Raw genomic sequence first — 12522 nt, 5'->3', positions numbered from 1 at the left:
ACACGATGAGGTAGGCGATTGTGTAGTAATTGCGTGGAGCTAAACGATAGCGCTATACTTTGGACGATAGCGCTAAGTGATAGGGCATTGGCACTGCACGATTGGCATCAGCGCTAGACGATGAGCTGCACGACAAGCGCTAGATGATGAGCTGCATGATAAGCACTAGATGATCGGCATCAGCGCTAGATGATAGATGTTGAGCGCTAGACGATAGACATTGGGCGCTAAATGATGGAGTATGTGATGCATGCTAGAGTTATGCTATGAAACGAGGAAGGCCTAACGCATGGTTGATATGATAAGACAGCTATGCATGGGCTAGGACATGCGTTGGCTTAGAAGTATGCAACCAAAAGAGGGACACAATAGCCTCTAAGTGAGCTATGCGTTAGCTAGATTGGGCGATGCATTGAGGAGGAGGTATGCGACCATGTGGTTGCAAGCGTTGGCTTGGGAGCTAACCCTTGCATCGATAACCAAGAGGGAAAGATCATCTTGGTGATTGATCAACTAAACCAGCTATCATACTCAAGTTTGATATTATCTTTTAAGGATGAGATGGCAGCTTGATGTTAAAAGGAGAACATACAGCTGCTAGTTTAAAAAGGGAAGCTCGACTTCAAACAGAGGTTTGGAGAAGTTCGCTCGTGCAAATGAAGTAATTCCAGAGCCATTCAAACCTCGAGTATGTCTAGTTGCTGAGGTTGAAATGTCGGAGGGTGATTCTAGCGGAATCAAGTTGGAATATGAAGAATCCGGTTGGAGGTCGAATTCTCGGGTAAGTTGGGCCAGTCTTTATAATCTGAGGATTCCAGCATAACCACGAGGAATTCTGAACTGAAATTTTAAGTTAAGCTTGCTAAGACATTTCACAGAGTGTTTGTAGAAGGAAATTTCTTGAAAAAATTCCTGAAAAATTAGTTATTAAAATTTAAATTTAAATCTGGAATCTTGAGCAAGCAGGCAGCTGCTTGGGTTGAACAAGCAAGCAACTTTAAGGGCTTGACGATGATGTTGAGCGTATGCGTTGGAGGTTGAATTGGCGCAAGGACGCGCTGAGAAGCATTAGACTATGCAACACATATTGAAGCGGTAAGTGCATGAATTGAATGATGGGCGCAAGGTTGCATTGGAGTTTATGGGCGCAACTAGATGAACGCATGGGGCATGCGTTAATGTGCCACAAGATGGGCGTATGAGCTGAACGATGGGCTCAACCAGACGAGCCCATGGGGCATACGTTGATGTGCCACAAGATGGGCATATGAGCTAAACGATGGGCGTAAAGGTTGCTATGTGATGGGCAATAGGTGTGAGCTGAAAGCTTGGTCGCATAGGAGACTTGAACGCCTAACGCAAGGCATGGACGTATGGTAATGAAGTTGTTGCCTAGTCAAGTTAAGGCCTAAGAATTTGGCTAAGTGTTCAACGTACAGTAAGCATATACATGAAGAGGATTTCCAAAGACTATGAGTGACTCTAAATGCTTTAAATGTTTTAAGTAAATTGTTAATGCTTATGAATGTTTAGCATTGCATGTTTACTGAAAGCTATTTATAACATCTATTTTCAAATAGTTACCAAGCAACGCATCTCACATAAATGTTATACTTATACTATGCTTTTCAATGACCATGAGGATGCGTTAGTATAGAATGTTTTTGGGTAACTAAGTCATTAAGAGATAAGAATATGCAAATTGAGTATGAGTAGCTCAGTACTAAAGGACTAGATGAGAAGGTACTGAAGCTCAGTCTTAGAATTTGAATAGCTCAGTACTGAAGTACACAGAGAAGGTACTGAAGCTTAGTCTTAGAATTTGAATAGCTCAGTACTGAAGTACATGGAGAAGGTACTAAAGCTCAGTCTTAGAATTTGAATAGCTCAGTACTGAAGGACACGGAGAAGGTACTGAAGCTTTGTCTTAAAATTTGAATAGCTCGATACTGAAGTACACGAAGAAGATATCCAAGCAGCTCGATACTGAAGTACACGGAGAAGGTATTTGAGCAGTAATACCTAAGGTATGACGATACTTAAACTAGAATCACATGAATGAAAGAAAACTTGTTATTGGTAGTGTCGAGATCACTCCACACTAGCTATGGAATGACGTGGAGGAATTGAGTAAAGGTTCTCTCTCAACTAAGGATGCAAATTATGTTTTTAGGAAGTGTACAAAATGGTTCTTTCCCAGTTAAGTAGTAATGTAGTAAAGAATGATAAGGAGTGAGCAAAAGGGCCACTCTAGACAAATAGACTAAGGCATAGTCTAGCAAAGTAAGAAAAGTGTTATGTGATGTTGATGATGACATGAATAATAGTTGCCAAGGTTATGTTTTCAGTTACAGCTTTCAGTTTTAATATCAAATTTATGTATGAAATTTATGAATTAAATGTTAGTCACTCACTGGGCTTCTAACTCATATTTTCAAATGTTTTCCTTTCAGGTAGTGGTCAGCTCTCAAAAGACTTTTCTGCTATTGCTCTACCACTCAAAGAAACAGATTGAAGGAAACTTAATTGAAGACCTGTATTAGTTAGAACACATGTGTCTGTCTAATGACTAGTATTCTAGATGGGGCTCACTAAGTTGTAATATTTATGTATGAACAATACTGTGAAACCCTATAATGTAAATGTGTTAAGTTTTGAGTTAATTTGTTCGTATATTGATGAAAGATACATATTCAGGATTTGAGCAAAATTTAACAGGTTAGATAGGCAGTAAGTGCAGCAAAAGAGTTGGTAACTGCTGCAGTCACCATTCCATCCAGGTTAAGAGGGTAAGCTGGAGCGGGGTGTGACACAAGGTAGCATTCTGGTAGTGTCTACTTATTGTTTGAGGGTCAAGTGGTATTTGTTCTTGTTCGAGGAGATTGTTGAGGCGTGACGTTCGTGCTGGTAAACGATCGTGCTGTTAAATCGAGGGAACGAGAAGAAAAGTTCTTCAAGGGTAAGTTCTCTTGATCCTTAGTATTTTCCTTTTGAAGCATGTTGTAATTTAGAGTTTATGCATAACTATTACTGTTTAATTGTAAATGTGTATGTTCTGTCACAATGGGGATTGGAATGATCTCACTTCCGCTCACTGGTCTCTTTGTAAAGAGTTCCTTCAAAATCAACATAGTCCCATATGCGCATTTTATTGAGAGCCTGCAGTTCTTCTGTCACACCCCCTCCAAGATTTCGTCTCTTAGCTAAGAAGAGGCGTGAAAACAAAAGATGTCACTATTTAAGGGCACCTATTGCCCATTCAGTACTAGTTTCCTTTTAAAAACATTTCATATTGCAGTGGAAAACTTAATAGAATGAATGAAATCACATACTTTGTTTAGGAAACCAGTTTACAAGTTTCAAAATTATATTTACAACCGTAGCCCCATCCCGACTACAAAACTTTTCTTTAGTAATAATTCTATCTTGTGGCAGACCTTGACCACTCCCTGCAACCTAGACTCTTCTGCTACCTGTAAGGAAAACACGAAAATAAAACATGATCCGCTTGGGATTGCTTTTCCTTCCCAGTTCACCCGGTTTCCCTTGATCTCCTATTGAACCCTATTTCAAATTCAATTTCAAGCTTAGATTACTCATCCTTTCGGACATTATCTCAAGACATTCCCTTCTACAAAGATGTTTGAAAATGTCTTAACTAGCTTACCTTAAAGTTTTGCCTTGAGTTTCCTTTTTGAAAGTTTAGAGTCTCAAGTTAACTTTACCTGGTTTGACTGTTTTCTCACTGGTGAACACCTATCGGTTTTCCTTAATTTTGACAGTCTTAGAGTTAGAATTTCCTCATAGCAGCCCTCAAACCAAAACTACCTTCAACTTAAAAGCTTTTGGTCCAAAAATCACCTGATTTGCACTAGTTGTTTGGAATAACTCCTCGTTTGAACTTGGCCCAGGCGTCTGTCCGTACACTCTGCTCCGTCCAACGCCACTGTTTTGATCACCGCTCCGATCAGCGCTGCTTCTTCTCCATTCAATGTACGGATTCCTATTATTTACTCTCATTTATTCCATTTTAAGTGATCTTTCAGAATAGAAATATTTTATGAATTGAAGTGAAGTATCCTGCCCTATTTATAGGTGTTTCACCCTCCACCTTTGAGCATATCCAGGCGTTCTCCTTTCAATCTGCTAATGCCCAACCTCACCACCTTCTATTTGAAGTGTCTCCTTCCTCTTTTTCCAGCTTAACTTAGCCGATTTACATGTTTTCTCCTTCGCCCAGCTCAATCTGCATGGTCTTCAGGCATTTCCTTCGATCGCCATATGTCTGATTAACTTTTTCAGCCCACAGCTCTCAGAACCTTGTCGTGTAGTACATCGTATCATACCAGACCATCGTATAGTTTTATGCCCCATCGTATAGCTCGATCGTTTAGTAAACTCTCGCTCTCAACGATTTCGCACAACCCATCGCATAGTTGTTACGCCCATCTTGTAGCGCCGATGCCTTATCGTCTAACGCATCTGCTTATCATCTAATGCGTCTGCTTATTATTGTTGGGTTTTATGTCTTAAAACTCGCAGTTTGGAAAATAATAAACATTTTCTATAATCAATATACTTATTATTGATTTCATAAATTGTATGAAAATCTAAATCCAATAAACTAAGACCCATGACTATTGTATGAGTACTTGAACTTTATGTGGAGACATAAGAGTGGATTAGGTTCGAGTAAATAGTCAAAATGATCTATGGTACATGAATAAGGTTGGGCACCTTATTCTGGTAACACCATTGGATGCGGCCTACTCGTAGTTGTTACAAAGAGTTGTAAAGTGCTATATACGATGTGATCCTAATTTGTACATGTTATGACATGAGGAGTGGGGGCGTCCTATGCAATGAGTTTGCATATGATCAAGACCAAGAAATAAGTCACTCTTACTTTATAACGCTGTTTACTGTATAAGACTGACTATTTCACCTAGATGACCTAAGTAACTCGATCTTAATCCTAAGCTAACTATGAACTCCTATTTATTCGAGATTGCCTTAGATTTGCATAAGCGAGGGTTGGCTCAACAATATGCAATGAGTTTGCATAAGATCGGGACCAAGAAATAAGTCACTCTTACTTTATAACGTTGTTTACTGTATAAGACTGACTATTTCACCTAGATGACCTAGGTAACTCGATCTTAATCCTGAGCTAACTATGAACTTTTATTTATTCAAGATTGCCTTAGATTTGCATAGGTGAAGGTTGGCTCAACAACGCCGGCTCAATAAGACTACCATTTCAGGGGTGAGATCGGATAGATAGCTAGGGACATAGGATGCAAGACGGAGTTCACGCCTACCCAATTTAGGGATAGGAGAAAGGTTGTTCTCTCAAGTACTGAATCCAGGTCTTGAACAAGGAACCCCACCCTCTCATTGGGCTAAGAGAGTTTGGTTTACTGATTGGATCACAAACCAACTGTTCATTAGAGGATCAACAAGGACTTGAGGAATAAGACGTAATCTCGAGGGTAAAACAGATATTTGACCCAGCCATTATTACAAACAACCTGTGAAGGGTCGACTTGCTGATTATGGTTAAATCATATGGACATAATAGATCTACAGTGAGGGAAGTGCAACTATGGCTTTAGTGCAGTGACCCATCAGTTAACGAATGAGGATTAATCTGGTCTAATGAGTTTAGCCAATTAATCTCGGATCGTTGGAGCCCATGATCTATAGGTCCACGAGGTCCCCTTACTAGATCGTAATGGACTAGCTCTAGAATAGCGTGATAAGTTAATTTGAAACGTTCAAATTAGAATTAAGGAAATTAGTAATTATATGAGATATGATTACATGTTTAATCTGAGAACTAAACGGAATATGAGAATTTATATATTTAGATATGATTTAAATATATAAAGATAGATTTGTGTAAAAATTAATTTAATACTTTATATTAAATTAATTAAGTTTTATTTAAAATTAATTTTATTTTTCAGTTTTAAAATCAAAATGAATTTTAAAATCAAATTTTGATTTTTGAGATAAAATTGAAAAAGAGAAAACAAAACATAAAAATGGAAAAAGCTTGTTTTCCATTATCCATCTTTCAAGTTGCTCACACAAAATGCATTCTCTTTGCCTTGTATTCTCTAAGCATGAGCTGCAACTCATGTAACTCTCTCCTTTGCATGTTGATCTGCAATATAATGAAGAGACTGGAGTGAAAATTGGGCATGCAATCTATAGAGAATTTTAGAGAAAATTCGGGTTGAAGAAAGGGTTCTTCAACAAGATTATTGCAGTGAGCTTTTCTCCTTCATCCCTTGATTCAAGCTTGTTTTGAGTCCCACAACTCAATCTATAGCTCCAAGAGAATAGTGGGGAAGATCTTGAGGTGGTCTACAATAAGATTCGGAGAAGATAGCAGTTGGAGAAGGAGCTTTGAAGAAGTTCTACAAGAGGTTTGTCTTGAAACTCACTTCTTTTCTGCAAGAGCATGCTTTATATTTTGCCAAAATTAGTGAAGATCCGAAAGGGACACGACACGAGATGATGATGGGTCAACCGCGACTGTCGCAGCTGGTGGAACTGCTGCTTTCGCTCGGTGAATAAGAATCAATCCTCAAATTGTTCTTTGGATAAACGACTGGATTTTGATCTTCTACTTCATTCCTATATGCTTCGTGGATTAAGCGGTGCTCTTTCAGGTCTCATTTTCTTTCTATCTGACAGGACAAAAAAATAGGAAGGGATGGTTCTTTCATTGCATTGATAGAAGTCTAACTAGAAAAAGATCTCTCTATTACTTTGAGAGGAGAATCTCGTTGGTTTGACCGACGAACTACGTGGGAAAATAGACCTTCCTTCTTTCGTTGATTTTCAACAAGCATTTTTGTATAGAGTGCTTAGATGATCCTTGTGCTTCCGCTATTGCCAATACAATCCTACGATCATGCAACGCCATCGCCCAGTGTTTGTGTCTATCGCGCATGCCCATCGTCCAACGTTTGGCCTATCGTGTAGCATTCACACTCATCGTGTAACGCCATTGTGTAGTCTATCGCTCAGTGCTAGCGCATCGTCTAGCGCTCAGCTTATCATCTAATCCCCATTCATCGCTTAACGCTATCATTTAAAGCTATCATATAATGCTATCGTCTAGCTTCTACGCTTATCGTCTAGCACTTACACTGATCGTGTAGTGCCATCGCCCATCGTATAACTCTATCGTGTGGTGCATTGCTTCACATTGTTTAGTGCCGCCTGAAGCTACACGATCGTCTAGCGCATCACTCAGCACCTGCACATAGCTATATGATCTTCCACCTCAGTGTTTTATGCTTATTATCTCGCTCTCGTAGCCTCAACGCATGAGCAACTCTTGGCAATGCCTTTTGCCAATGCTTCGGCCAACATGCGTCCAACGTCACAAACGCATGGTTGTCTTTGCTTCAATGCTTAATCCTTTTTAAGCTTCTACTAACTCAGCCTTATCTTATGCGTTTAATGTTTCCTAACACCACACGCATGGTTTCTTTTTTACTTCACACTTAGCCAAATTTTCACTGGTTAAGGCTTATCTTGAAGCTATTTCAAGGAAAATCTATTCAACACTTAGAAATTTCCTTTTCTTCAACATAGGATTTAACTTACACTTAGTTAATTCCCTTAATTACCTGCTTAAGTAGGAAAATTTAAATTCGGGTGTTACATTTACCTCCCCCTTAATAAAATTTCATCCCCAAAATTTGATCATTACTGGAAACATTACTTTATTACTCCTTTCAAAATATTTACAGGATTTATTTTACTCAAGTAGAGTTTCTTTACAGGCACCCCTTTTTCCACCGCTATTTGACTACCAAAAATCCTTCCACACTTGGTTCCCCCCTGAACCACTGGCAGAACTATTGGTTGGACAATTTTTACAGTGATGCCCTGGTTGTTCACACTTTAGGCACAATCCCCCTTTTCTCTCTTGATCTTTTATATGACTTCTATGACATCTACGACAGGGGAAATCCTTCTTAGGTTCGAATGTTGGTTCCTAATGGCTGAGGAAATGGAAAAACTCTGGGCATTGCTTCTCTTTATGCCCTGCTCGTCTACAAATATAACATTTGTCTGTTCCCTTTAGGCATTCCCCGGGATGGTATTTCCCACATCTCTCACATAGAGGATTTCTTTCTTAGCTTGATCCCATCTAGCTGGTAATTATTTCAACAAACAAACATAGATTGTCAAAATATACTTTATTTATCATAATGTAACAAAACATATTTACATGAGAGTAATTTTAATTAAACATGTATAAACAGAAAATAGTGTGCATCTTCCTATGCTTCCGGGGATTTTCCTTTTCCTTTGTCCCCTTTTCCCGTCCGAGGGCAGTTCCGTTTGTAATGATTAATTTCTCCGCAGTTATAACACACATTTTCTTCTCCATAGCAGCGCTCAAAATGATACCTTCTACAGTTTGAACACCATGGCCTTTGGGTACTTGCTATAGATTCCTTGGAAATGTGTACCTATTCTTGGATAGGTTCCATCTTTGTCTTCTGTTTCCCAGAATTGGTCTTACTTATTTTCTTATTTAGAATTTTTAAGAAGAATTTCTAATTCTTTTCTTTCCATTCTTCGGATTTTGTTTCTGTTGGTTCTTCTAGGTAGGCCTCTACCCGTAACGTCGTTTCCATTAACTTTGGAAATTCTCTCCATCAATACGGGCAGTTACGTGTGTTCGTATCTCAGCTTGCAGCCCCCCTTTGAATCTTATGCATCTTTCATCTTTGTCTTGAATTATGCTAGTGACATATTTGCTAAGTTTGGTATACTTTTGCTCATACTCGGCTACTGATAATAAGCCTTGTATAAGTTTTAGAAATTCATTTCGCTTTACATCGCGAAATGTCCCTTAAAGGCTGATTCCAAGTATCGAACATAATGACCACAACTTCTCTTTGGAAGAGAGAACTCAGTCATAGTAGGACTATGACTTATATTCATTAGAAGGATCAAAACGCAGTAAAGCGGTAAGATCAGGGTCGAATGCACAGAAAGACTATTGATCTGCTAGGATAATTTAATAATTCCACATGGAGGGAGGTTGTTGGTTTTGTGAAATAAATTGACAATCAAATAGAGAAAATAAGAATTAGCACAAAAAAAAGTGTTTGAATCAAATTGATAGAAAAATCTTGGAAATAGTTTGTATGCTTTTTGTCTTCTATATTAGGCACTAGTTAATTTTACTAATTTTGTGAACCCTTCAACGTATCAGAAAATCTAATAGCCCAATTAGCCAATTTTTATAAAAATCTAAACCAGCACTAATTCAGTTCAAAACTTTTCCATTTTAGCGACATACAAGTTAAAACTGAAAAACATCACGAAAGGGTTCAATTATTGAGACATACTACAAGCCGAAAAAGCCATATCTTATAGCATGATTTATTGGGAAGGATTATACTAGGGTATACATGAGTTTGGCCAGAAAAATTCTAGACCCTAAACATGCGATTCTAATACGTGCAACTCAATCAATCAATATTGCATAGGTTATGATGATTTTACATACAAGAACTTTAATAAATAAATTTATCAGATCAATTCAAAGAAACTCTATTAAAATTAAAATAAATCCACCCAAAGGGTTCACAACAATTAAGTAAACTTAACTAGCAATCCTTCAAGAATTAAGACATATAAACTATCCCAAGAAAATTACCTAGCCTCTAAAAGACATATCGGAACTACAATGATCGAAAGAGAATCGATGTTGACTATGACGACAATTGTTCAACAATTTGACATCAAAGGCTCCTAAAACTAGACTAACTCTTTAATTTTTGCTCTATTCTTCGTTTTTCTGAGATTTTGTGAATGCTTAACTCAGACGTCATATTTGTAGGCTTGTCGCAGCGTCGCAATGCTCTGGGAGAGCGTTGCAATTTGCGGTGCAAATTGGTGAGCGTCAAGGAAGCGTCACAGTGCTCCCCCCTGACGCTCAGTTGCGCGCGTACGGGCATAATCGTCCTTTGTCATCTCAGCTCAATTAGGTGCGTTTGACTCTTAGCTTTTCCTTCCTTTTTGCTTGATTCTTCATCATTGCAACGTGCTTGCTCCATGGGATCAATTCTCCTACAAAATAAGACAAATATAACACAAGAATTACCCAAATATAGGAAAGTTAAGGCCATAAACTTAACTCTTTTTTAGAGCTAACAAACACCCCCAACTTTAGACTCGATCGCCCCAAGCAAGATTATAACACTCAATCATGAAAATTGACAAGAAAATGTTCACTCCATCCATCGAATCCTTTCCTAAATCTCAACAGTCTTTAGGGTCACACAATAAATCACATATCAAAATTAAACAATCACTCAATTGAGACTTGTTATAAAAGGTCTTTTTTCAATCACTCATCGAAGGGATTGAATCCCACAGGCGAAAGCGATTTATTGCTTTTATCTTGAAATTGGATGAATGAGAATACATAGTGAAAAATAAATTTTAGGCTAAACATATATTCAAGAACATAAATTAAGTTGAGAGGAATTACCTTTGAACACTGTTTTCTTAAAAAATTCTCTTATTATGAACAAATCAACATGGCACTTTCGAGATGCCTCTAATTGATCTTTCCTACTATATCTCTATCAAGGACGGGATAATGGGATCTTCTTTTTAAAAAGTAAAGATAATTTTTATTCTTGGAGAGATTTCACAAAGAACTCATTTCTCTAAAATCATTGAGAGAGAAGAGAAGGAGATGGAAGTCATTTCTCTATCATAACCAACCACTGAAAACTAACATGAAGTGGGGTGGTTTCTCTAAACTCACACTTCACATTTTAATTTAATAAAATTGAACATATTTAATTTAATTAAATCAATTATTAATTACAATAATTAATAATTAATTAATTTACAAAATTAAATATCTTATATTTAATTTATTAAATATTTATCTCTCTCATAACCTATAGTTTTAATATGAATCTTTTTCACATTAAATTTTAACTTATAGTATTAACATCAATCTTATTCATGTTAATTATTTGAATCATATTCGAATAATAAATCTCCTTTTATTTTAAAATTTAGTTTTGAATCTCATTCAAAATTAACTTTATATTACAATGTATCTATATACATGATATTAAGTGTACCATATATGATTAATATTATTCCCTTATTTAATTTGAACAATTCAAAGTCTTTCAAAAATTTTGGTCCTTATTTATCCATTGTGAGATAGCAGGGAGACCTGATGGACCTACAGATTAGAAGCTCAAATGATTCAATATTAACCAATTAAACTCTTTAATTATGTTAATGAATATTCATTAATTGCGGGTTACTCCACTAAAGACCCATAGATGCCCTCTTCGTACTGAAGAATATTTTCATGTCCATGGATTTAACTATTACAGGAAGTCAATCTTAATGGAATGAACATATGCATAGTGGAAGGGAAAATGGATCTAAAGTACTCTAATTAGGTTAATTTCAAAGAATAAGCATGGAATTAAATAAACTGCAAAGGGACAGAAGAAATACAACCTTTGTAGACTCAAGTCTTCTCCAAATGAGCTTCAATCTCCTCACGAACGGTTCGTAGACTACCCCGAGAGTCTTCCCAACTATTCTCTGGCCTTAGAATAAAATGGTAGGATTTCATGAGTGACTAATTTGGAGAGGAAAAAGGCTAAGTATTTGAGATAAAATGAGGGTTGAGATTATCAAATAATCTCATAAATTTCCACTTGGCCAAGAGTTGTAAAAAACATAAAACTCTTCATTTTAAAGGCCATTTCATGCAAAACATTCAACTTTGAGTTTGATGAGAATTTGACACTAAAAAATTCACTAACTTAAAGTGAGATTAGTGGGGCAAGTGTCTTCAATTGAAGACAATACTTAGCAATGTAAATGTTGGCATTTTTCATTCACAATTGTTGGATCTTTCCATTAACTTGGTCAAAGGTCAAAGTTTGACTTTCAAAGTCCAAAGTCAACAATTTTGACTTTTTGACTTTCAAAGTAAAAAATCAACAATTTGACTTTCATTACATTTTTTACCTAGTTAACAATTTTGACCAATTTCTTTTAATTTCAAAATTAATTCTAATAATTAATTTTAAAATTAAATTAATATTAAATAATTAAATTAATTTTATTTAATATTAAATCCAACACTAATCTCAATCAATATGAATCCCTATTCATAATCTTGATATTTAAATCTTATTTAAATATTTACTATTTTTCCTCTCTGTATGTTTAATTCACAATTAAATATTAGATTAAATATATCGGATATATTTAACGCTTTGCTCCAAAAATCGAATTTGAACACTTCAAATTCGTTCATCACACTGTTCTAAGACTTAGTCCGATATGAGCTAGTAGGGGAATCTCATGAACCTACAGATCATAGGTTCCAATGATCCGAGATTAACCGGCTAAACTCTTTTAACCTAATTAACCACCATTCGTTAACTACCAGGTCACTCCACTAAAGTCCAATAGTTGCACTCCCCT

This window comes from Benincasa hispida, chromosome 1 (genome assembly GCF_027475165.1).
Source record: "Benincasa hispida cultivar pf3 chromosome 1, pf3_genome.v1.1, whole genome shotgun sequence".
Lineage (NCBI taxonomy): Eukaryota > Viridiplantae > Streptophyta > Magnoliopsida > Cucurbitales > Cucurbitaceae > Benincasa > Benincasa hispida.
Note: the sequence above shows the minus strand (reverse complement) of the source record.